The sequence below is a fragment of the Pinus tabuliformis genome, chromosome 1_1, assembly GCF_031772625.1.
Source record: "Pinus tabuliformis cultivar Carrire ecotype Pingquan chromosome 1_1, CPIR1, whole genome shotgun sequence".
NCBI lineage: Eukaryota > Viridiplantae > Streptophyta > Pinopsida > Pinales > Pinaceae > Pinus > Pinus tabuliformis.
Window position 1 is genome coordinate 151,617,604 of NC_142297.1, and position 24,363 is coordinate 151,641,966.

At 41.2% G+C, this 24,363-nt stretch overlaps 1 protein-coding gene and 1 long non-coding RNA gene across 2 annotated transcripts in view; both read left to right on the top strand.

Annotated features, from left to right (window-relative positions):
- The window catches only part of LOC149212058 (MADS-box protein SOC1-like), a 232,254-nt gene that overhangs the window by 112,523 nt on the left and 95,368 nt on the right, over positions 1-24,363 (top strand). The window lies entirely within an intron of this gene.
- Positions 10,292-23,472, top strand: LOC149212059 (uncharacterized). The gene is made up of 2 exons (XR_016250738.1): positions 10,292-11,272; positions 23,095-23,472. It is a non-coding gene; the product is annotated as an uncharacterized LOC149212059 (long non-coding RNA).

Sequence of the window (24,363 nt, forward strand, 5' to 3'; positions counted from 1 at the left end):
TCTCTCAGATTATCAGTAAAACAGAAGCGAGAGACTACAACACCTTAAGTCACATTAGAAAGTTTTTTTTTTTTTTTTATGAGGGTGAGTTGCAACAGAAGACTATGTATTAGCAACAGTAAGTGAAGTTCAATTGGCTAGAAACAAATATGCAGTAGTAAAGTGAAGTAAATACTTTTCCACAGGAATATCGAATAGTCAAAGGCAAAGAAGGTGAGTATGTCGCAATGATTCACGAGGTTAGAGAGAAGAAATATAATAAGCTTAGGGGGAGCTACAAGATTAGTGACAACATGTGTTTAGTGGGAGTTGATTTCTCAAGAAGAACATGTGATTAAATTGTAGTTGTTATATATTGTTTTGTTTCATTTGATTTGTATAAGAGGTTAAAACAATTAGGTTCAACAGTCATCAGTGGAAGCAACCTGTTATACTAACGTAGGGGGGAATTTAGGTCTTAGAACAAACATAAGTGTGCATTGGCTTAGTTGTATAGCAACAAAAATATGACATAGTCCATTGGTAAAAGAGGGGAGAGTTTTGTTTTCAAACTAGTCATTGGCGTGTTAATATATTGATACAACATTAGAATTACAACCTCCTTAATTGGTACCTTGGTAGAATATTTGTCATCAATATTCAAAAGTTAGGAAGGGGGAAGAGTGAACAAACATTAGAGAGTACATTGGAGCAAACTAGTATTAAGTGGGGAGCATGAGAAGATAGTGTGGTTTTATGCAGCTAGGACCCCTTTCCATTGCAAAAGGGGGGAGAGTGATGTCAAAGGGGGAGTAGATAAAGCCCTTTGCAATTGATGTCAAAGGTGGAGAATGATCAGGGGTTGGAAGCTTAAAGGCAAGAGAAGAGGAGAAAACGGTGGTAGTTATTCATCTTGATAAGGGGAGTTAGACAGGTGGTAGTGTTGCCATCAATGACCAACAATGTGAGGAGATATTCCCATCAATGAAAAATGGGGGGTTGTTGAGTCTATTGGTAGTTTTTGGAAGTTTGTTGTCATTGATGTCTAGTATAGTCGTTTTCAAGTGATGTCAAGTTCAGGGAGGGCTTCTTGAATGGTCATGCATGATGCTTATGGTGTTATTGATGTCTTGGTTGTTTTTGTTAATTTGATGATGACTAGGTTGTTTGTTGAGTGGTATATCTTTGAAGGCATTTTTCCAGTAGGTAGTTTTCTTAAGAGATCATAAACATTTATTGGTTGTATATCCCTCTAAAATAGATTTTCAATGGTATATGGCAGTTGCCAAACTCCCAAGGGATGAGAAAAAATCATATTTTGAAGTTCTAAAGTTCAGTCATGGTTCTAGGCGAGTGAAGGTCCCACAAGAGCACCTCATCAGATAGGTGCAAAATGGTAAAGCACATGTTAGGAGGGAGTAGGATGGTTGACGGGTGGTGGGGTGGCAAGGCCCTCTACCACAAACCTTAGTCACAAAGAGCTTGACATAAGCACCCAAACGTCTATCGAATCACTAAGAGCACGGAAGAAAAGCTCAAGAGGGAACGTGACAAGTAGCGAGTGGCAAGGTCACTAGTCATCCGCTAGTCACAAGCAACTCAATAGTCAGTGTGTAGGTACTTATTGTACTGCCCCATCTAAACGAGGTGCACACAAAGAATTGTACAACAAGCAATACGCCGACACAGGTGGCATCAAAGTGGACACCAAATGACATGACATAATGAGTAGGTGAAAGGTGGACCTCAGATAATGCATATGACCATTCGACATCTCGAGGTTAGGTCATGCATGTGTTTGACAAACCAAGGACCAAGCCAGATCCTAGATCTCTCGATTTTGTGACTTAGTGCAAAGGTGACATCCAACATTTTGTGGGGTTGAGTTGGGTGGGTGTTGTTTGATAGGTCATATGGACAAATAACTGGATTGATACAGGCTCTCAATACTTATTTAGTTATCTAGGGGGTGAGCTAGGTGAATTTTGTTTGATAGGGTAGATGGGTGGATAACTAGATTTATCCAGGCTCTCATTGCTTATGTTAGAGTCAGTGTTTGCATACTGCCATCAGTGATCAAAACTCCTCTTTTATATCATATTAGGGTTCCATTCTGAAATTTTTGTCATTCCACCTAGGTCCTCATTCAAAAATTTACTCACTGATTGTAGTCCTATGTCAAAAGCCCTACTCTCTCTCAAAAAATCAACATTTGCTGGCCCATGTTCTTGTGTCTTACTGAGCATACATTGATTATAAAAGCTCATTTATTCTTGTGTCTTACTGAGCATACATTGATCTTAAAAGCTCATTTCATCATGTTTTGTGTTAGTAAAGTCCACATGGAGTCTGGTCATTCAATGTCCCATCAGGTCACTAGGTTTCATTCTCCAAAGTCCATTAAAACACAATTTGACTGCATAAGGACATCAAAAAGTATGAGAGTGAAAAAAATAATATCCCTTTTTCATTTAAAGAGGATTTGCAAACATGTGGCTATGCTTGCCCAAGTTCTAATTTTTATTTCAAGTCGGAGTTCTATTTCAGATTGCAATTTTATTTTAAAAAACAGAGATGTAATATTTTTTTCCAATTTATGTAATTTTATGTTCATTATATGTAATAAGTTACTATTCCTGCCCTGTAAACTAAGAAAAATATGTGCCAACTCCATCCAAAGAAAAATCAAATGTTAGAGTGCCAACACTCTAGCATCATCCATTTGCAAAGAAGAAAGTCAGAAAGGAAATTAGCAACCATTTCAAAAGGGGAAGAGAAACATTAGAAAGTGGGTTTTTAACGCTAATTATCAATTTCACTCATTTATACAGGGCTTCCTAGCATCTAACCCAACTCTATTTGCCTCCTATCATTGCTTGAGCAAACCCCAAATCACCATTCCTCACGATTTTGGGCAAAATTAGTAAAACAGAGGTAGGCGCTCCGCACGGGTTGAAGGCGTTGCGTACACACTAAGGGCGTTGTGCACCGGTCAAATTTTTCCCACAAGCTCTCAAACTACAAGCAAATGTTTCTAATCTTCAGTACATGGTTTCTAAGTCTCTTATCAAGTAAGCACAACATTGTTCACCCATCCTTACACCTTTCAAAGTCATCATTCATGCTATGAAGTTTATTGCCTAAAATTGGGAATTCTAAAGCCTTGCAAACCCTAGCTTTTTTCCTACACCCTTAAAAAACTATTCGTTAGATCCTACTCCCCTTCCCACATCACAATAAACTCCATACCTATCCCTGAGTTGCTAAATCCATATCCCGAGTGCGTTCTCCCTTAAACGCTAAGTCCTAGGCAACAAAATCCCTAGGAATCCATACTACATACCTGTAATTAAATATCAAATCCTAAATCCCTTACACATTTCACTCCCCTATCACTTCCCTAAGTTCCCAATCCCTTCCTCCACTCCCCAAATTTCTCCTACCCTATTCCCACTCCTATTTCCTAATCCCTACGGTTTCAAACAAGAGGAAAGAAAACACATAATGGAGGAAGAAAATAGAGACTTTTTAGAGGAAGAAGATCAAGAAGAAAGAAAACCACACAAATGAGGAAGAATCTTGAGGTTTGAACCTACCAACACCATAGAGTAAATGGCCTCACCTATGATAGTCACTTCCTTCAAGCATTTGGGATGTTTTGATTTTTGTGTGATGGTACAAAGAGTCCAAAGCCATATTGTTTTGACTAGAGTGTTCATTTCAAATCTTGAAGACAATCAAGTGACCGTTGTTGGGGAAACCTTCACTATATCCTCAGACATTATCGCTGCTGCTACTGGAATACCTAATGTGGGTGAAAGGTGGTTTAAAGCTCGAAACCTAGATTTTGAGTATTATGAGCCATATTTGAAGCCTCAATATAGAAATGAGAGAAATAGTTTCTTCCCTTTTAGCCACCTTCTTGGTACATATGCTCTCATGATGAAAATCATCATGAAGTACTTCATTTGTGAAGACAGATTTTCCAGACTTCATTCATACCATATCAGATTGCTCATGCACTTCACAAGAGTTAGAATGCTCAATATCCCTTATTATTTATTCAGGAGCATTGAGAAAATGGCGTACATAGCTCAGGGAAAAAGGTATGAGCAACAATGAACAGTGTTTTCCATCACTCTCTGATCAAGATCATTGTCCTCCATCACCTTAATCCGCTGAACATTGCATGGGACACTTTCATTGCCAATCATAATTTCACTACTCCAAAACCCAGCTCCAACAGAATTCAGCCTCAAGATATGATTCCATCTTCATCTCATCCCATTGATCATCATGATGAAGACATACCCCTTCCATCTCAGCGCACTACATCTATCCCTCCATCATCTAGCTTATTTCACCACCATCATCACCATTTCATGATCATGCAGGGTTACCTGATAGAGCTGAGGTCATCAAGCCTAAGAGGGTAGATTTGAGCACATTGGCACATACTTATCAGAGAGGCCATAGGCAGGTGTTTGCCCCACAAATTGTGAGAGGGGTCTTGTCTTGTTCATAAAAAAGGAAGGTACACAAAGGTAAAGAAAAGATGACAGAGGTAGAGATCCAGCAGCAGCAGGAGGACCTCCATGAGACAGAACATGATTTTGAGCTTGTTGATCTAAGTGAGTAGGATGACTATGAGGACATTAACATAGTCCTCAAGGGGAAGTGTAAGGTCCTTAGGCGTGAACGCGATGGGCGCCGGGCGAGTCACTGTGCACGACGGGCGCGCGGGGGCCGGCGCAGGCGGGCGGGCGCGCGCACACGAAGTGGGCGCGGGCTGCACGACGGGCGGGCGAGGGCTGCACGACAGGCGGGCGCTGCGACACGGAAATGCGACGAAAGGTTGAACGTAAGTGCGACGAAAGGCGAACTTGTGCGAAACCTATGAAACGATGAACGAAGGTTTATACCACGACTTGGAGTGGCTTGCGGTGAGAAGCAAGGCCGACTTGAAAGAAGACACGAAGGGGTGTGAAGCCATGGTTTTGGGGGTCGGCTGGAGTGCCACCGCCCATAATGGCCCCACACTAAGAAGTGTATAAATACATGAGCGTTGGAGCTCATTTGCATCGAATTCTCTCAACACATCTTCGCATAAGCTTAAGGGGAAAAAGGCAAGTGCGCAGTTTTGAGTAGGAGTGCGCATAGCTCATGCGCAATATTTGAAGGCGCAGACTTGGTATTGTCTTAAGCCAGTAAAGGTGTGGTCAAGGTGTGACCGGGGTTCGGTGAACGTGCAGATTTTGTGTAGGACTTGGCAAGGGTGTTAGGTGGCTCGGGTGAGCACTGCCTTTTGTGCAAGAGGTGCACAAGATTGTAAAAGGCAGGGTTGTCTATATTGTAAAAATTGGTGGAGTATGAGACTTGGTTCGGCCAAGACATACTTGTACATTGTAAATTGATATTCTTAATATATTGTCGGGTAGACTCATATTACAAGGAGTTGCCCCTCCCTTTATACTGTTGCAATTGTTGTTGTCTTTTATAATTGCTATGGATAATGAATGAATATGGGCTTCATTGGTATAAAGGATAATTGTATGTTTACTTGGTTGCGAAACACAAGCTAAGTAATGTTAAAGTGAAAGTAGGCGTAGTCCATGAATGTTAGTATCGGTGAAAATAAAACATTCGGTGGTGCCGCACCTTGCTACAAGCGGTTGGAAAACTACCGCAGGTGTAAGGGCGTGACAGGTGGTATCAGAGCAGGCTGATTCAGGGTTGAAGAAGCTTTACAGTTGATGGCAGTGGACGCAGGTACTTGCAGATGAAGGAAGCTAGTTTCACATACAAGTGGAACAAGGGCCGGTTCATGATTGCAGGGAACTTGGCGAAGCCGGTGAAAAGTTTAACAGAGGTGAAGCTTAATGCTTGGACCAAGCTGAACGACAAGGCATGGCAGGTTTGAAAGAATGCGAAGGGAAGCTCTTGCTTACCTTATACAGGTTGAGGATGTTGAAAGAAGAGAATACCCGGATTCGAAAGGAACTTGAAGTCTTGGAAAAGAATGTTGAAGACGAACTTCTTCAACTTGGTTGGACAATGGGGCAAGGTGAAGTTGCAGATTGTGCTATCAAGGAAGAGGAAGCCGTGATGATCAAAGATGTTGCAGACATGACCATGATGGAGGATGAACTTGAGATTGATCAAGTTGGACCAGGATCGTACGGTTTGTGGACATGGATGGATGAAGATACTCATATGGAGGAACCTCATGATGATGTAAGTATTAATGATACTTGTGTTTCATTTGGGCATTTGGTGGATGGACCGTATGCAGGGAAGGGAAAAGTCAGTTTGTCAATGCAAGGGAGGATCTTACCATGGATGACTATGATGGAGCCTTGTATGGAGAAGCAAGGATTGTTGATTGTTGCAGGACTTGTTGGGGTTGTTTGTGACCTTATGGTAGAAGGTGCAAAGGCCCTTGACAAGGGTGGAACTTGATGATCGTTGTGGAGGAATGGGTCATGCTTTAGCCATATGGGAGACTGGCTAAGTGCCCGGCATGACTCATGGATAGATTGAAGGGCACACATTTGAGGGTATGATGATGATGCTTGGGTGGACTTCTCATGGCCGAGACCAAGAGCAAGTCTTATTGGACACTTTGGTGGAGGAGCTGTGATGGAAGGGACTCATGACATGATGATATGGTTGGATGACTGAGTTCACTAGACCAAAGATTGCAGCTTGGATGAGGATGACCGATTGTTGTGATGGGTCTACTTGATTGGACTACATGGGCAACTTAGTCATGGACATCAGGTTGGAGACATGGAGCATGGCAGTCTTATGCAGGGACATTGTGCAGGAGCACTTGTAGAGGTGTCACTTATGGGCATCCAATGAGGAGTGCCAAGGCAGGGATGTTGTGCAGATGGATTTGCTGATGTGACATGGAGACTTATTACTTATGAGCCGATGGAGAGGTTGTGCACTTTTATACAACAAGACCATGGACTTGGATGGAGTTGTGAGCAGATTATGAAGCATTCCTACTATATGGAGAGCTGAGGCATCTTGCAGGGACCTTTGGGTCGAGACTGTATGCTTGCTGAGATGTTGGTTGGAGATGACTCATGAAGTTCATGATGACATGAGGTTGTGACTTTTAGGGACTTCATATATGGTGGACTTAGAGGATTTGATACATTGAGGAGCTGAGGTCAGAGATTTTGATGCAGTATGGGATGCATAATTTCAAAGTACATGTATGGGCATGGCTTGGAAGAGTGACTTGATGTAGAGGATTGATATGAGACACTTTGGAGTGATGGAGTTACAACGATGATGATGCGTTGGTGGCAACCCTTGGGCATGGGTTGAGCCGAGACTCAACTACTTTGACAACATGTTGCAGATGAGATGAAGACTACTTCATGGACCTGAGCATGGCTTACTTATATGGAGATGGATTCTTGATCGAGTTGAGGATGTGGCAGGATGTTTTGAGAAACAACTGATGGTGGCATGAGGATGTTCACTCTCATGGTTTGAGCGTGACAGTTGGACTGGCCATCCGACTAGTTCAGACATGGGGACTAGTAGTGTACAGAGATGTGCTAGCATTATGTTGGAGTACCATGGCAGTAGTTCACATGATGACACATGATGAGGTCGACACGAGACGTTGCAGTGGGCATGTAGCTTGATGGAAGGGCCAACCTTCCATGATGGAGAGCAGCATGTGGAGATTGTGACAGGGTGGTCGATGATCATGGATTGAGATGATCTCTGATGTATGACATACCGATGCGGTCTATACCTTGGTATGGTGATCGTGGTGATAGATGGTTGCCAAGGCGAGACATGATGGAGACAGTGGTTCTACATATGTTGCAGGGATGTTTGCCTTATGTAGAGGAGTTGACATCATGGATATTGTTGATCTTGGTGGATGGCTACCGAGATGGTATGTTGTCGAGGACGACAATGATTTCAGGTGGAGGAGGATGTAAGGTCCTTAGGCGTGAATGTGACCGGCGTCGTGCGAGTCACCGTGCACGACGGGCGCATGGGCGGGCGCGGGCGCACGAAGTGGGCGCGGGCTGCACAACGGGCGGGCGCGGGCTGCACGATGGGCGGGCGCGACGACACGGAAATGCGGCGAAAGGTTGAACGCAAGTGCGACGAAAGGCGAACTTGTGCGATACCTATGAAACGATGAACGAAGGTTTATACCACGACTTGGAGTGGCTTGCGGTGAGAAGCAAGGCCAACTTGAAAGAAGACACGAAGGGGTGTGAAGCCATGGTTTTGGGGGTCGGCTGGAGTGCCACCGCCAATAATGGCCCCACATTAAGAAGTGTATAAATACATGAGCGTTGGAGCTCATTTGCATCGAATTCTCTCAACATATCTTCGCATAAGCTTAAGGGGAAAAAGGCAAGTGCGCAGTTTTGAGTAGGAGTGTGCATAGCTCATGCGCAATACTTGAAGGCACAGACTTGGTATTGTCTTAAGCCGGTAAAGGTGTGGGAAAGGTGTGCCCGGGGTTTGGTGAAGGTGCAGATTTTGTGTAGGACTTGGGAAGGGTGTTAGGTGGCTCGGGTGAGCACCACCTTTTGTGCAAGAGGTGCACAAGATTGTAAAAGGCAGGGTTGCCTATGATTGTAAAAATTGGTGGAATATGAGACTTGGTTCGGCCAAGACATACTTGTACATTGTAAATTGATATTCTTAATATATTGTCGGGCAGACTCATATTACAGGGAGTTGCCCCTCCCTTTATACTGTTGCAATTGTTGTTGTCTTTTATAATTGCTATGGATAATGAATGAGTATGGGCTTCATTGGTATAAATGATAATTGTATGTTTACTTGGTTGCGAAACACAAGCTAAGTAATGTTAAAGTGAAAGTAGGCGTAGTCCATGAATGTTAGTATTGGTGAAAAGAAAACATTCGGTGGTGCTGCACCTTGCTACAAGCGGTTGGAAGACTACCGCAGGTGTAGGGGCGTGACAGGAAGGATGCCAATATTAGAGAACCCCAAACTAATTTTGACAGGGCTAGATTTTTCATTAACTTCTACAAGGAGGAGAATAAGCAGTTGAAGACAAAGCACTTGATTGATGAAGTGAAATTCATAAAAGCACAAAGAGAGGCAGAAAAGGCTAAGGCCTTATTTTATGAAGTATATGGAGAATATGATGATGAGTTGGAAGAACAAGTGCCAAGGAAAAGGCCAAGAACCAAAGGTCTAAAGAGAGCATTGGAATTAGAGAAACAAAAAGAAGTTGAACTAGCAAATGAGCTTACCCTAAATAAGCAAATGGCCATAATGATCAACGAAAACAAGGAGTATTGGCTTGAGAGGGTGAACAACCGTCTTGAAAATCTCCTAGAAAAGGTTAAAAGGGACAATGATATACAGAGGAGGATGACAAAGTACTATTTCCAAGGAAGCCAAATAGCAAGGTCCAAGCTCAAGAAAATGAAGTCAAAGCTTGAAACCCTAAAAGTGCATGAGGAGAAAGGAAAGTTGGATATCCTCGCTGAGGCCTCTTTCCATGCCTAGCACACTTCATCAACAACTTATAAACCAATTTTGACAAGATTTTGGGCACTTTTGACATTTTGGGGTTTTTTGTGCAACATTGGACAGTTTTGGCACCGGTGAACTGTTCTGTACGCGTTGCGCATCTTCTTGAGGCCTCCAAATGGAAAAGCAAAACTACTTCATTTTGATATTATTTCATTTCGATTTTATATTACCTCATGAGTCAGCATATCAAATTTGAACATATCTACTCAATTATGTAAATTGAACATTTTTTACTCAACTATATATATAAGTTAAACATTTTTAACATTTCTAGATAACTATAAAAATTAAATGGTTATTAAATGTGTATAGACATTAATTCATATAATAAATATTTAGTTTACGATATATCTATCTTATATTGATAACAATCATAAAATTAATTAAAATATAACTTTACTTTAAATTATTATTACTAATAATTTTAAGAATAATTAATATTTGAATTAAGCATATATACATTTAAAAAATAATATAAAAAATGGGGAAAAAATAATAAACAATACAAGTTTAATGAATTTTGTTAACATGGTATCTTTTTTAAACAAAAAATCACAACTATTAAAATATTCTACAGGTTTTTTAAATTAAGTTTCAACCATTTATTTAATAATTATTAATAATTAAATTAAATTTTTAAAACTAGAAATAAGCACCTCTATTAATTAATTAATTAAAATATCGAAAATGCTGAAGTCTAAATAATTCACCAAAGTGCGTATGTCTAGTGTAGAGTGTTCACAATGTTTCAATGATGCACCGGAGATAAGGGAGCTATTTCCAGAAAAGGGAACAATTTTTTCGCAAGGATTGGAAATCTGGTTCTATTTTACCGGCAGATTTTTGAGCGCTTAAAGCAAGTGCCCATTGAACGGTCAAAAGCACACCCTTGTTCACAATGTGTCAATGATGCAGTGAGCACATCTCCAGAAATTTGTGAAGACTATTACTCACTATGGCCAGAAAATGGAAGTACTCTTTTCCAATGATTTGGAAATCTGGTTGCGGTTTAGTGACAGATTTTTGATCGCTTACAACATGCATAGATCTAACGGTCAACAATCAAAGTGGCAGATCGATGGCTTCAGATCATTTCGGCCAGTAAAGCTGCACAGTGGATAAAAATATGTCAAGGGTTGAAATTTCAAACCACGGTTTGGCTTGATGCGAAGTGTCTCTTCCTCAATTATTTCGGCACCCCCTAGCGGTATCCCCAAACCGTTTTTGTTAACCCCAAAAAAGATTAAGGCCATACAAGACTCAAGTATATGGTTAGACTCTGAAGTTCGGATTCAACATTTAAGAGGCTATGCATTCAAGAGCCTCGCATGCGTCTGAGATTTAAGCTAGGGTCCAAGAATGTATGGAAAAAGCGCATTGAATTCCTCTACGTCGGCCGCTATTTAGACTCCGAAATGTTTATGTTTGTCACATCTCAAGAAACTGAATCTAGTGGGTGGTATGTATAATGCTCAAGCATTCATTCGGATTTGCACCCTTGTTCACATTGGCGCCTGCGTATTGGTTGTGCATGACTGTATTCTATGTGGGTGTCGTGGAAGCTACTCAGGACATTGTTCACAGCGCATGACAAGAATATTGGATTTGGAATGGAAACAACTTTCCTTATTGTTCTCTTTCAATTGCATTATCAGCTTTCAAATTTTTTCTATCTCAACCTTCGACAGTTTTGAAGCAGGGTACGCCAGCCGGACCGCTATGCCCTCCTTAGGTTTGTGCTGGATTTCGTCTGTTCTATGGCTTTTTTTCTTTCTTTAGTAGGGTTTCACTTACATTTCCCTTTTTAGTAGGGTTTGGCAGTACTGTTAGGAGTTCCCTTCCCATGCTTGGTAACTGCTTAACTTTAACAAAATAACTAGGCATGGATCTGAAGCAAGATGAAATTAGCAACTCTCGGGATAGCTTATTTTAGCTATCGCGGTGACACTGGTTCGCTTCAAAGTAGTAGTCACCTGGCAATGGAGCTAACAAGCCTGTACCGGCATTGGCTAGAAGCATTCTGCCTATACTACCCCATTTGTCCAAATCTGGAAGCAACGTTATGAGACAGCCTACTTACACTTATCCAGTATCCTTCATAAAACAGTATGAAACAGATTGGCCATCTTCACGATTCACATCTTCACTAGAACAAAATACAAGGATCATGCAATTATTGCATTAAAATAGAGACACTGTACCCATTCGACGACGTGATAGGATCACACCAATACAAACTCTGGTCTTTGTGATTTCCAAGTGATCTTTGTGAAGTTGTCTTTAAGGGGTTTTGGGACCACACGAGACCAAGTGAACCTACAATTAGGCCGAGTGCGTGGAATAGATCAATTAAGGGTATGCTGGACCTAATTAAGGAGGAGAAGGAGACCAAAGGAGGAATTTTCAACAATCTTAATACAATGATCTCAATGAGGTCACTAGCCAAGGAAAACCTAGGGCAAGAAACAATCCTCGAGCTAGGGCTTGCAATATCTTGAGATTCCATTGTCGGATTTGCTTCAAATTTGGAGGGCCTTTAGAGAAAACTCTTGTGCAATTGTCGACCAAAAATCAAAGTATTTGGATGGCTATATTGTGGGATAATTTATGCCCTAGGTGACCTATGTAGGTGAGGCCTAGAGAAAAAGAGAGAAAGGTGAGAAAAATATGCTTTTAGGGGATCACCTGTGGATGATATGCACCTAATCCTTTGGGATAAGTGTATCTAAGAAGATATCAATGTTTTGGATGTTTCACTTCATCAAGGAGGCCTCTAGAACAATTTCGCATGGCAATTAGGGCATGTGAAAATTTCTTTAAGGTCTTTATACTTCAATGTGAAATATGTGATGACTTATCGTGATAAAATTTCAACGAAATATCTCTAGGAACATTCACTTAGTCAAATATGGCCCATGAATTGATGAAACACTAATAAAAGATAAATTCCCACTCTTTCACACAAGAAAAGCAGTGAATTTCGGCCTAGTATAGCGAAGTTTCCCAGCAACATGCATGTGACAAAAAAATGATAAAATTGCATTAAAAGAGCACTTACATGTGAGAAAAAGTATATCCAAATATCATCATATGCCAATATAGAAGCTCCAAGACAAAAGATAGATATACAAACATCAAATTCATTCATCCATCTAGTTTCATCCTCCAAAAAGAATAGCAAAAATCTCACAAGAGAGAATAACTCAACTCGTCATCTATTTATACAATGCCTAGTGAATTTGATTTAGTCTTCCGGGATTGGCATTTAGTGATTGATTTATCGAGACTAAATTCTTCTGATAGGGGTGCACAACAGAACAGGACAGTCTTCTTAGATAGGCACGTACAGACGAATGAAGACTAACCAGGAGAGGTTAAGATTGAGCCAACCAGCACATCGAATCAACACAGGGATGATACGCCCTAAAATAAAATAACATGCATAATAACAATCTTTAGGTGACAAGCCCAACAAATTAGCTCAATAATAAAGGAGTAAGCCTCTCGAGGGGTTGAATAATCAATAGCATATGTCATTGGGCCTTACAGGAGGCCTAATGAAGACCATACATGCCACAGTGTGAAATAGGAATCCCAAAATTAGTGGACAAGGGGTGGCCCCTCGTTCTCCAAGTAATAAACTTATGTTGCTTCCAAATGGATGTGGGGGAACACAAGTGTCCTCAAGGGTCTCCAAACAAATCGAAGATGCCTATAGACTGTCTGTAAGGGCTATAGGAAGATTGTCAGAGCAAAGTCAGTGCATGGAGGAACGAAAATGAGAAGTTGACACCTGAAGAAGCAAGCAAATCAACCATTCCCTCTGTTCAGAAATAACATGTAGACAACAAGTGTTCAACACTCGAGCAAAAACTACCAGCTAACCACAAGTATGAGAGACCCGACACTTCTTCCTTTAAGGGCATAATAGTTTGGAAATGTTTCAAATGTATGAGGAATGAGGTTTTTGTATGCTTAAGGTGGCCAACAGTCTCAACCACCCTCAAACAGTTAAGTGAATTATCCTCTTCTCGCATCCCACTTGGAGAAAATGACAAGAGTGAAAAGCTGATGATTTTGAGGAGTGGGCCAACGGGTCTACGAGGTTACAAAGGTCGTAGGTGGGGGCTAGCACAATGCATTAAGCCCACCACCAAACCACAAAAGGAATAAGGAGAGGGCACGAGCCTCATTTGTACCAAGAGTCTCATTCCATAAATGGTAATAAATGCCCATTGCATTGTTGAGATTCAAGTTAGCTACACTAGGGGCCTCGTAGCCTTCCATAGAGAAGCTACGAGGCTAAAATTTAGTTTCTACAGGATACTAGGCTGTGTGCTATAAGGTACAAAACAAGTGCTATAAGATTGTGACTGGCTGCTACATGATTGACCCATGAGGTGGATGATCCGAATTGGATCCATAGAAAGACTGTCGAGAACCGTGACTGAATCGGGTCGAACAAATCTCTAAGGAAATCCAAAATAGCATCAAAAATACCCTGAACTCTTGGCCATTGCAGGCGACGTGGAACGACGAGGACCTCGGTCAAAGCGCATTGACCGAGGCCCATGAAGACCGCGCAGGAGGCCAAAGTAGCCCCTGGGAGCCCCGGAATGGGAAAAGGAGGAGGTTTTTGATGCGTGATTCATCGCTAGGTGAACAGGGCCCTGAAGGGGGAAGCCTGAGCACTTGGTCACCTCAGGAGCTAGGAAATCGCGGGTGGAAAAACGAAAAGTGCTAACATACGAAGGCGAGACCCGCTCATTGGAAAACCAGCGGTATTGATCGGGGCACCCTTGAACGGTAAGAGGTTTTGGACAGGAGCGGAGCGATTCCATACACCGATCAACGCGTGACAGGCGGAGGTGAGAGAAAACCACCGTTGATTGCGCGTTATCAGTCGAGCAAGTCAAACGCGCGAAACGTGCGTATGACGTCGGATATGGAGGGCCCAGATCGGACGGCTGAGATCGCGCCCAATGGAAAGAAGCGGAATCGACAGGGAATTAAGCCGCATTCTAAAGGGATTTGGAATCCGTTTGACCACCACGGTGGAGGAAGAACACATCCACGGTGCAACTGAAGAAACGAACCGACAAAGCATGCTGGCGCCATTAGAGGAGGACAATTAGCCACTCCTTGAGCGTTCATGATGACGCCGAACACAGGGAACTCCAAGGGCTGCTGCAGAAGGTGAATCGGCACAGGTGGAAGAGGAACCGAACAGGCATAGGGATCGAATGGCTAAAGCTATGAACAGAGACAATCGAATCAATGAGAGTCATATTTGGAGTCCAAGCGACCAAGAGAGACAGTGAACAGTGAAACCTGAGTGGAGGACTGAACACAGAGAACAGTAAAGCCGAGCAGAAGAGACAGAGGGCCGAGCTGACCACAGGTAGTGTCGAGCACCAGAGATCTTGAAGATTCAAGCCTTCCCATAGAGGAATCTGTCCGTACTGAGAATCACATTTGGCTCTTTCCACTGTAGACCAAGAGGTCATAGAGCTGGTAAGAAGGAGAAGAGTCTGTGTACTCCAAGTGGCTTGGGGAATCCAAAAACCACCCTGCCAAGCAAAATCTGCTTCAGGAGAATTCATATTGAGTCCCTGTATTGTAATTTCTCTGCTAAAGACACAATAAAGCAAGGCCACCACTGAATCTGGACCGGAGACGTAGCCCTGGAGAATAGGGTGAACTCCTTATTAAAATTGTTTGTGTCTTTGTGTTGCTTACTGTATTTATCTGCTGTCTTTCCATTTTATGTCTGTGTATTGGCAATCTGATCGATCTGTTGCTTCAATAACATAGAACATACACCAACACATAAGTTTGTAATACCTTTAGTTTAATAAATCTTTAACTGATGTCACTCATAGGGTGAATATCAAATCAGTGGAAAATGGCTTGATTTATTGTGATTTTTCCTCTAACATCCCAAAGCCACAAAGGAGTCTCCAAGGGAGGGGTAAGTAGTAAATTTTCCTCACTTTCCATGCACAAAAAAGCTTGTGAAATTGTTCAGATTTTGTCAATGGAAGCATCTTGTAGCAAACTCCTGAAGGTAAAAAAAATCAAAAACAAGTTTTCCCTATAAGGTAAGCATGGTATTAGGAGGATGACTTTTTTTTTTAAATTGGGAATACAATCTTTCTCCCTCTAATCAGAGAAAGAAGCACCATTCCTCTCATCTTTGCTTTGAAACCCTAGGCTACTCAAAGACTGAGAAATGACAGTTAAATTCCTTGTAAAAACTGTGAAAAAGATTTAGTACGGATCATGGGAAGAGGCTTCAATGGAAGATATCCCATAGACTCAACAAGAATCCACCAACACCCTCTTGTTAGGGACATTCACAAATCGTAAGTGGATGGAGTTTTTTGAAAAAATCGAGGGGTATGATGATGGAATTACCCATGAATTTGCAATAGCTCTCCAACCTTAAGGGGAACATAATGCCACCATTATTGTGAGGGAGCTTGTCATCCATTTAAATGAAAAAAATAATTCGTGGGATGACCACATTTGCCCTAGGAACTAGGTGGGGAAAGGAGGATAGAACGAAAGCCATCACAGCTAAAAAGAATTGCTTCCTCCCTGAAGAGCAACCAATTGAAGATAAGAATGGGGTTAGAAGGAAGAGCCTACCCTACCCATGGGATGAAGTAGACTATCACATCTTGAAACACATGTCCTGTGAGGGGAGGCTTAGTGTTGTTTATACCTATCAGTTTATGCTACTTTATGAGCTAAGATTGCAAATAAAATTGCCTATCACAAGCAGACTAAGTATTCCCCACTTCCTTCTTCAGTCCATAGTGGAAATGAGCCAAAGGGTGAGAGAAGGGAAACATTGGTACATTGCTCATCATGGGCTCATAAGTCTCATTTTCATGGATGCTCTGGAGCACATCAAAAACCTTGTGTCATGGGCATATTTTGTAGATATGGATACGGCAACTTTTTTGGAAACATAAGGCAAGATCTTATTGGAACTTGAAGGGACAGTCAAAGATGGCTCTACAGAGAAAGAAGGGGTTGAAACATAAGAAGAAGTAGAGGAGGAAGAGGAAAAGGAAAAGGAAAAGAAAAAACTAGAAACATAAGTAGAAGCCATTGGGGAACCTTTTAGGCATCAAATGAGGAGGAAACAAGAACAACAAGTAATCCTTTCAAAGGGAAACATTGAACAAGAAGTGGCTGCCACCTTGGCACCTGAGTACACTTGTCAAGGTCAAAGTGAGGAAGCTAAAGCAAGGCCCTTCTTATTTCAAAAGGAGGAGTAGACTGAAGTGAGGGAAGCGTAACCTTCCACAAGTACCCTGGTGTTGGCTTGGTGGGCCCTGACCCAGGTTCAACGTTCGTCAGCCAAACAAATCCCTACACTATTGGCCCTTTTGGCATCAGCCCGTGGAGAGCGGACCGAAGTCTCACCCGAAGCAGTATGGGGGGATGCTGGAACCAAGTTTCTGCACCCTGAGATGGTTGTGATGTCGGTTTATACCCCCTTCTCTTGCCTTCACGCAGGTCGCTAAGCCTTAGGGCTTGATCAATCTATCCTCTATCCCGCCCTTCAATACCTCCGCGAAGGTGTATGATTTGCCTTCCCGTAGCCCTGACCAGCAGTTTAGGTATTTTCGAGTTGCTATGACAATGTATTGTATAGGTTCCCAAGTTATCTCAAGTGTTTTACTTATCTTATCAATCAATTACAATTAGCATCGCGTAAACTGATATTCTTTCTTGCGTTCAATTAACATATATAATCACATACATTCGCGCATCAAATAAACACTGTAAAATAAAAGCAGATCGCAATATAATCATATTCATTAACAGAGACGAAATAAAGAGTAATTGCAAAATACTTCTCTTTATTGATATCTTCCAGTTTAATACAGACTGTATCCAACCTGCGCACATAGCTGCAGGGGTCCTTGCACTCAGTTGCGGACTTCCACGCCAGGTCTTTGCGTGCTCAGCTACAAAGCCTTTACCTATGCTAAGACCTGAAATGCTTAGACTTCTACACCAAAAACTCCCAAAGGTTAATTGATTCTCATTGCCTAGAGCTTATTTACTTATCTCCTTTTTATACAATCTCCTGGTTCGTGGACCATGGGTAGATATTTACAGCAGACTAGACACTTTACAACATAAGGGTGGACAACCCTTTATGACTCTTGACACCTTTGCACTCCGCGACCACAAAATGTAGAGACTTTACAACTTTATTACAAAATTGTCCCAAAACATGGACTTTTAGCCCCAAAGCTGCTCTCGGGGGAACCCGTACCCAACAGGCCCTCAACACAAACATGGCGACTCGCCTTTGAGTCACTCTGCGGGCGCAGACAACCGGCCTATCAGCTTCGTTTTCTTTGATTAGTGCTCCATCCGACAACACTATCGCTCGGGAGTCCTTTGCACGCAGCATCCCGTTGGCTTCTAAGGTACTGATGATGAGGCTGGTGGACAGCACGCCAGCATTTGATGCGCGGATCTGTAGCTCATGCAAACCTGTCTGGATGGCGCCCAATACTTGCTGCTATTGCTACTCGAATTGATGTAGTACCTCTGCGGTGACATCCTGCACCGTGTCTCTAATGTCATTCAAATCTCCCTCTGTTAGGGCAATTGGGTCCAACGACGTCTTACTGGCCTTCGATTTCTTTCGCGTCCAAACATTTTCCTCTCCCCTTGGATGCTTGATACAGTACGATGTCGACTGTAGGTCTGCTCCATGTTGCTCTGTCTTCTCGCCTATTTCTTCCTCTGTTTTGGGCGAGGGCGATCTCGCACCTTTGTTAGAGCTGCGCTTTGCTCCACCTGCCTGTTCTTTCGCTTGTTGTGCGACATGACGCTTTGCCTGGGATTTGTCAGCGGCCTCCTTCTTCCTCTTTTTTGCCAGCTGCGCCACTTGGAGCTTGACCTCCTCCTTTTTGCGCTGCGCGGCGGATTTGCTCGATCCCACTACCGAGTCTAAGGCAGTTGGACATTCTGTCAGCCAACGATCAAGCACTGCATCGATTGCGTCATCAGTTTCCAAGTAAGGCAAGTCATGCCACTGCTGCTTAGAGTCCTTCTGTCCCCTGATTGATACGCGATGAATCTCTGCCTTGAACTCCACGTACTCTTGCAGTTTGGAAAATATAGTAGGTGACAATCACGAGTTGCGATTGATGCTGGAAGTATCATCCGAAGTAGTATGGGGGGATGGTGGAACCAAGTTTTCGCACCCTAAGATGGTTGGGATGTTGGTTTATACCCCCTCCTCCTGCCTTTGCACAGGTCGCTAAGCCTTAGGGCTTGTCGATCTATCCTCTATCCCGCCCTTCAATACCTCTGCGAAGGTGTACAATTGGCCTTCGCGTAGCCCTAACCAGCGGTTAAGGTATTTTCGCACTGCTATGACAATGTATTGTATAGGTTCCCAAGTTATCTCAAGTGTTTTACTTATCTTATAAATAAATTACAATTAGCATCGCGTAAACTGATATTCTTTCTTGCGTTCAACTAATAGATATAATCACATACATTTGCACATCAAATAAACACTGTAAAATAAGCCCAGATCGCAATATAATCAGATGCATTAACAAAGACTAAATGCACAGTAATTGTAGAATACTTCTCTTTATTGATATCTTCCAGTTTAATACAGACACTATCCACCCTGCGCACACAAATGTAGGGGTCCGCGCACTCAGTTGCAGACTTCCACCCTAAGCCTTTGCGCACTCAGCTGCAGATCCTCTACCTATGCTAAGATTTGAAATTCTTAGACTTCTCTACCAAAAACTTCCAAAGATTACTTGATTCTCACTGCCTAGAGCTTACTTAGCTCCTTTGTAGACCTTTACAACCGACTTGACACTTTGCAACATAAGGGCGGACAACCCTTTCTGACTCTTGACACCTTTGCGCTCTGCGACCACAAAATGCGGATAATTTACAACTTTATTACAAAATTGCCCCAAAACATGGGATTTTAGCTCCAAAACTGCGCTTGGGGGAACTCGTTCCCAACACCTGGTCACCATTGAGGGGTCAGGTAGTCATCAAGAGGGTGAATTAGAGAAGGGTAAGAAGCACATAGAAGAGGTGACCAGCCTCAAAACTAATGGAAAGCAACCCCCAACCTCATAAAGGAAGACAAACACTAGGGAAGCGAAGATGAGACAACTACAAAAAGAAATTGCAATACTACAGGTAAGTAGGGCAGTGTTACAAGAAGAGGGAAAGATGCTAGCATTGGATTTTGTCATAAAGCTAGCATGGAGGATAGAGCTAAGATTGCAGAATTCTACATACATATCCTCATCCTTACTGATATGAACTTTTGGGATCCAAATTCTAAATAGGGGATGTGTAACTAATGGCATTAGCCTCTTGACTGATCCCTGAGGAGGCAAGGGCTAAAGAGGCAAAAAGGGTCATATCTAGAGAAACTAGTGAGCCCTTATGGGTCAAAGTAGATTTGAGGGCCCCTCACCTTGTCATCAACAACCATAGAGAAGCAAGAGCAACCCATGCTGAACTTTGAAGACATTTTCAGACTACTAGGGACCAAGGGCTTACTTTCTTGTCATAGGACTCAGAAGTTGGCACTCGTTACCCCATAGCTTAAAAATAAGAGAGCATCACTCTCCAAAGAGATTAGGAATGCCTTGGAGAAGACACCCTTGTATAAGCGAATATTTCAAAGACGGAAGGTAAATTGGATTAGGCTTAAGTTGAATCCTCCTTTGTTGTTAGGGCTACAAGAAAGAAAAAAGCAAATATAAGAGCAACAAGAGTTGGTAGAGATAAAGAAAAATGCAGGGTTCCACCCTCAAGAGGGCACTCTTTCATAGATACCTTGGGATGTTAGAGCGACCACGAGGGCTATGCATGTGATGAAATTAAGTGAGTTTCTTAGAGGGTGAGAAACATCTTTAGTGGGGGGTGTGATGCTGGGCTTCATTAAGCGGTACATAACAACGCCCATCTTGCCATCCTTCAACATATATTTGCCTCTTTCCTTGCATTTGATAACATCTTTTTAACTATAATGTGTTTATTAGGAAGACTAAAGGATGTTTATTATATCTTGTGGCTTGACATGATTAATATGCATGAAGATGGTGCATTTACTGTGTAGAAATACGTTGGAGGCAACTGGAGAAGATGTAGGAGGCTCATCCCCTACATTTACTCAACTAGAACTCAACTTTCTCCCTATATTTACTCCCCCATATTTTGAGGATCTACTAACCACTGATGCACTCAAATATTGTGAGGAACCTGGGGAGCTAGATCCATCTTTTTAGAGATTTTAGAGGGAAGCAACCCTCTTTTCAAGGAGGTTGCCCCTCAGTCATTTTTCTATAAATAAGGAAGCATAAAGGGCTCAATAGGATTCTAACTTTTGGAGAATATAGAGACTGCTAAGAGCTAGTAGCTTGTACTTGTCATTTTCATCCCTTTCATCATGTAGTCGAGCACGATTTTATAACAATGATAAGTCTTTTGTTATATGAATTCTGAGTTCCCTTTGGAGGGATGAGTTGCCTTGGTTAGGGCCCAATCGAGAGGCTCTAGTCTCTCACCTTTGTGTATTTTATTCATGCATTTTCTTTCCTGTATCTAACTAGCAATATCTCCTTTCCTTTCTAGCAGAATTTCTTTATGAGAAAATTGCTTGTGCAGGTCTATCAACCACCTCCCCTGTGAGAAGTGTGGTTGGAGATATTGTGTTTTAAATTAAAAAATATATAGTTATTCTCTTCTGCAATAGTTATATCTGTTATTAGCCTTCTTTTTACATATTTGTTATTCACAAATTGATTGTTTGTTTAGCAGTTTCTTTCAAGCATAGGAAGCATAATCTCTTGTGGTTGTAGGTCTTGTGCAGACTACAAGATAGATTTCCTTTTAATGAAATAGTTAAGACTTGAATAAAATTCAAGTCATCCTTTACTTGTTATTTCAATTTTATGCAATTTTTACTGCTGTTTGGCAAGATTGAGTAACTTTCGTGGTGTCCGCATGATATAGCATTGTCATTTACACTCCTCATCATACCATCAGCTGCTTCCTCCTTCCCTCGACAACTTCTTCAAAAACAATGTTCACTGAGAGTCCATTTCTGGATTGTTGAAGGCCACCGTCTGCATTTCTCCTTCTGCAAGATGGGTCCCTGAGGGGTGCTAAGCTTGAAAAGGATTACATGCACCCTTATTCCACCTTCCCCTACACTTCCTCACCTACATATCACCTTTTAGCCCTTAGAATGCTCACAGATTCAATCATGTAGCAAAATAGGGCAATCGTGTAGCAATCCTGTTTCATCTTGTAGCACTGCGTAGAAGCCCTCCAGTCTTGACCAAAACAGTTCTTAAGGCGTGATTTTTGACTCTTATCCCTTGATAATGCCCCTTAGGCTCTGAAACCACTATTGAGGAAGTTTAGAGACGACTTACGACTGGCCTTTACGTCGCTATAGTTCATCTATGCAATTAGGGTTAGTGAACAAGATAATGAATTAAATGAAACAGTGATGATTTACATGACTACCTAATGAAGCACTTAATGATCTATGTTATTGGGATAATCTCTTTGAATCCAATGATTGGAGACAATTCAGGTAAAAGAATGTGGGAAGATTGAGATTAGGTGTGATCTATTCCTTTTAATGGTTGCGGTAAAGAAGATGGCACGGGAGGTGGTAAGCAACATTAAAAGGACATAATTTGAGGCAAGGAGCCCCATTGGTCATTTGTGATAATTGGCAGAGGTGGACTAGTTGCCTAAGCAGCAGAAGAGATGTTAATGATGGTGGAGACAATTCAGGTAAAAGAATGCGGGAAGATTGAGATTAGGTGTGATCTATTCCTTTTAATGGTTGCGCTAAAGAAGATAGCAAGATGGAGAGTAGTGTGATATATTTTCTATGATGGAAGACTGCATAGATGTGGGTCACAAAGAGGAAGAATAAGTATGTTGAATGGCAATTGGCAAACCATTCCTGATTCAAATTGTGAAAAGGAAAAAAAAATGTGAAAGCATTTAATGATTATTTATTTATTAACAATGATGTGAAAAATATATTTACGTTTTTCAATTGTTGATTTATCAAAAATCGTGTGAATTAGATGTTCATATTTTCCAACTAAGTGAGTTTGATACAATAGCATCCTTGGCATTATAACTATGCTGCACAAAATTTTAGTTCTATTGTGTAATAAAGAAAAATTATGTAGTAAAATATTTATTATAATTTTATTTAAAATTTGATTAGTTAAAGTAGTTATAAAGGCAATAGCCATGGAGTTTATGAAAGTTGTGAATGAGCAAATGTTCATGGAATCTACTGTAATTTGGTTTGCCTGATGTGATTAGTATAGATATGTCATTATGGTTATTTCAGTTAAATGTTTTTTAATTGCTATGTATATGTGCTTTGTTTCAGTTAAATTATAAAGTTGTTAGATTTGAATTAGTTTATAACAATTGAGAAAAAAATTGCTATAAAATTGATCTTATATGTGAATGTTTCATTGACTAAAGGATGAGTATAAGGTGCTTCGATGCGTGGTATAGAAGAAGGCTGTGACCCTTGGTTTCCTGAAAATCTATTTTGGATTAAGTTCATGAGCTTTATAGCATAGGGTTGGTGCTTTTTTGGATGATCATATCTTATTCAACTTCAACATGCCACTACAGAGGAAGATAGTGCAATTTGGAGAGATTTGCTTGATATTTTGAGATTTCTTTTCTTCTTTGTTTAATTACAAAAAGAAGGCTCAGTTATGTGGAGATGTTACAATGGCAGTTGTGACAGAGAAACAGAGAAGACAGTTTACTTGAACGCACATTTAGCTTGTTTTATGGTGATTGCTGAGGAGAATTACAATGGAATTTTATATGAACTGGCACTGGTTCTTATAGGCTTATCTTTATTTTGTGAAGATACGCAATACAGTTTTGGAATTAGTTTTCAGTTAAAAAAGGAAAAGCAAGTTAGTTTTAACAAAGGATCCCCAATGACAAAGCCATCGAGACTTCATATTTGGACTTGCTCTTAAGCATTAAAGGAGAAGCAAGCAAAGGAGAGACAATCGGTGGCTTCTTCCTCCGGCATTTACCATCTCCTCCTCTGTGTGAGATTATTTCTTAATGCAACGTTTAGATCAGGTATATAAATCGAGCTTTTAGCACTTTGTCACAGAATAAGGTATATTATGTTAGGCAAGGCTGGTACGACAGGTGTGGATCTCCTTCCCTCTTTGGGGTTGTATTTAGTGATGTTCCGGAATTCTTTCAGACTTTCTACTGGCGATTCTCGAATAAGAGCACATATTGGCTCTATCTTTTCACTCTTTCTCATGTCTTCGATAAATATGAATTCGAAATGAACCGTGAAAGTATTACGATTTTTATATTAGAAACGAGTGCTTTATTGGAGAGCCTTTGGTGATTTGATCAAGACTGTTATTTTTCTTTGACTACGTACGAGGAAAACACTTGACGGGGGATTTTCTTTTTCTTTCTATTAAATTCGGCTGGGTTTCTGAGAATGGCTGGTTTCAGATTTGGGTGCTTTTCTGGGAACTCTTCCCAAAGCTTCCGTAGTGCTTAATTGAGAACCCTATTTCATATAACTTTTAAGTAGTAATATATGTGTCGACTGTCCACTAAACATCTAAATCTTATTTACTTCTCGTAGTTTTTAAATTTTAGGTTTTTATGGTTTAAATTAAAAAAATGATGGGGGTGAGTGAGTTAAGTTTATATATATATATATATATATATATATATATATAGATTTATTATTTA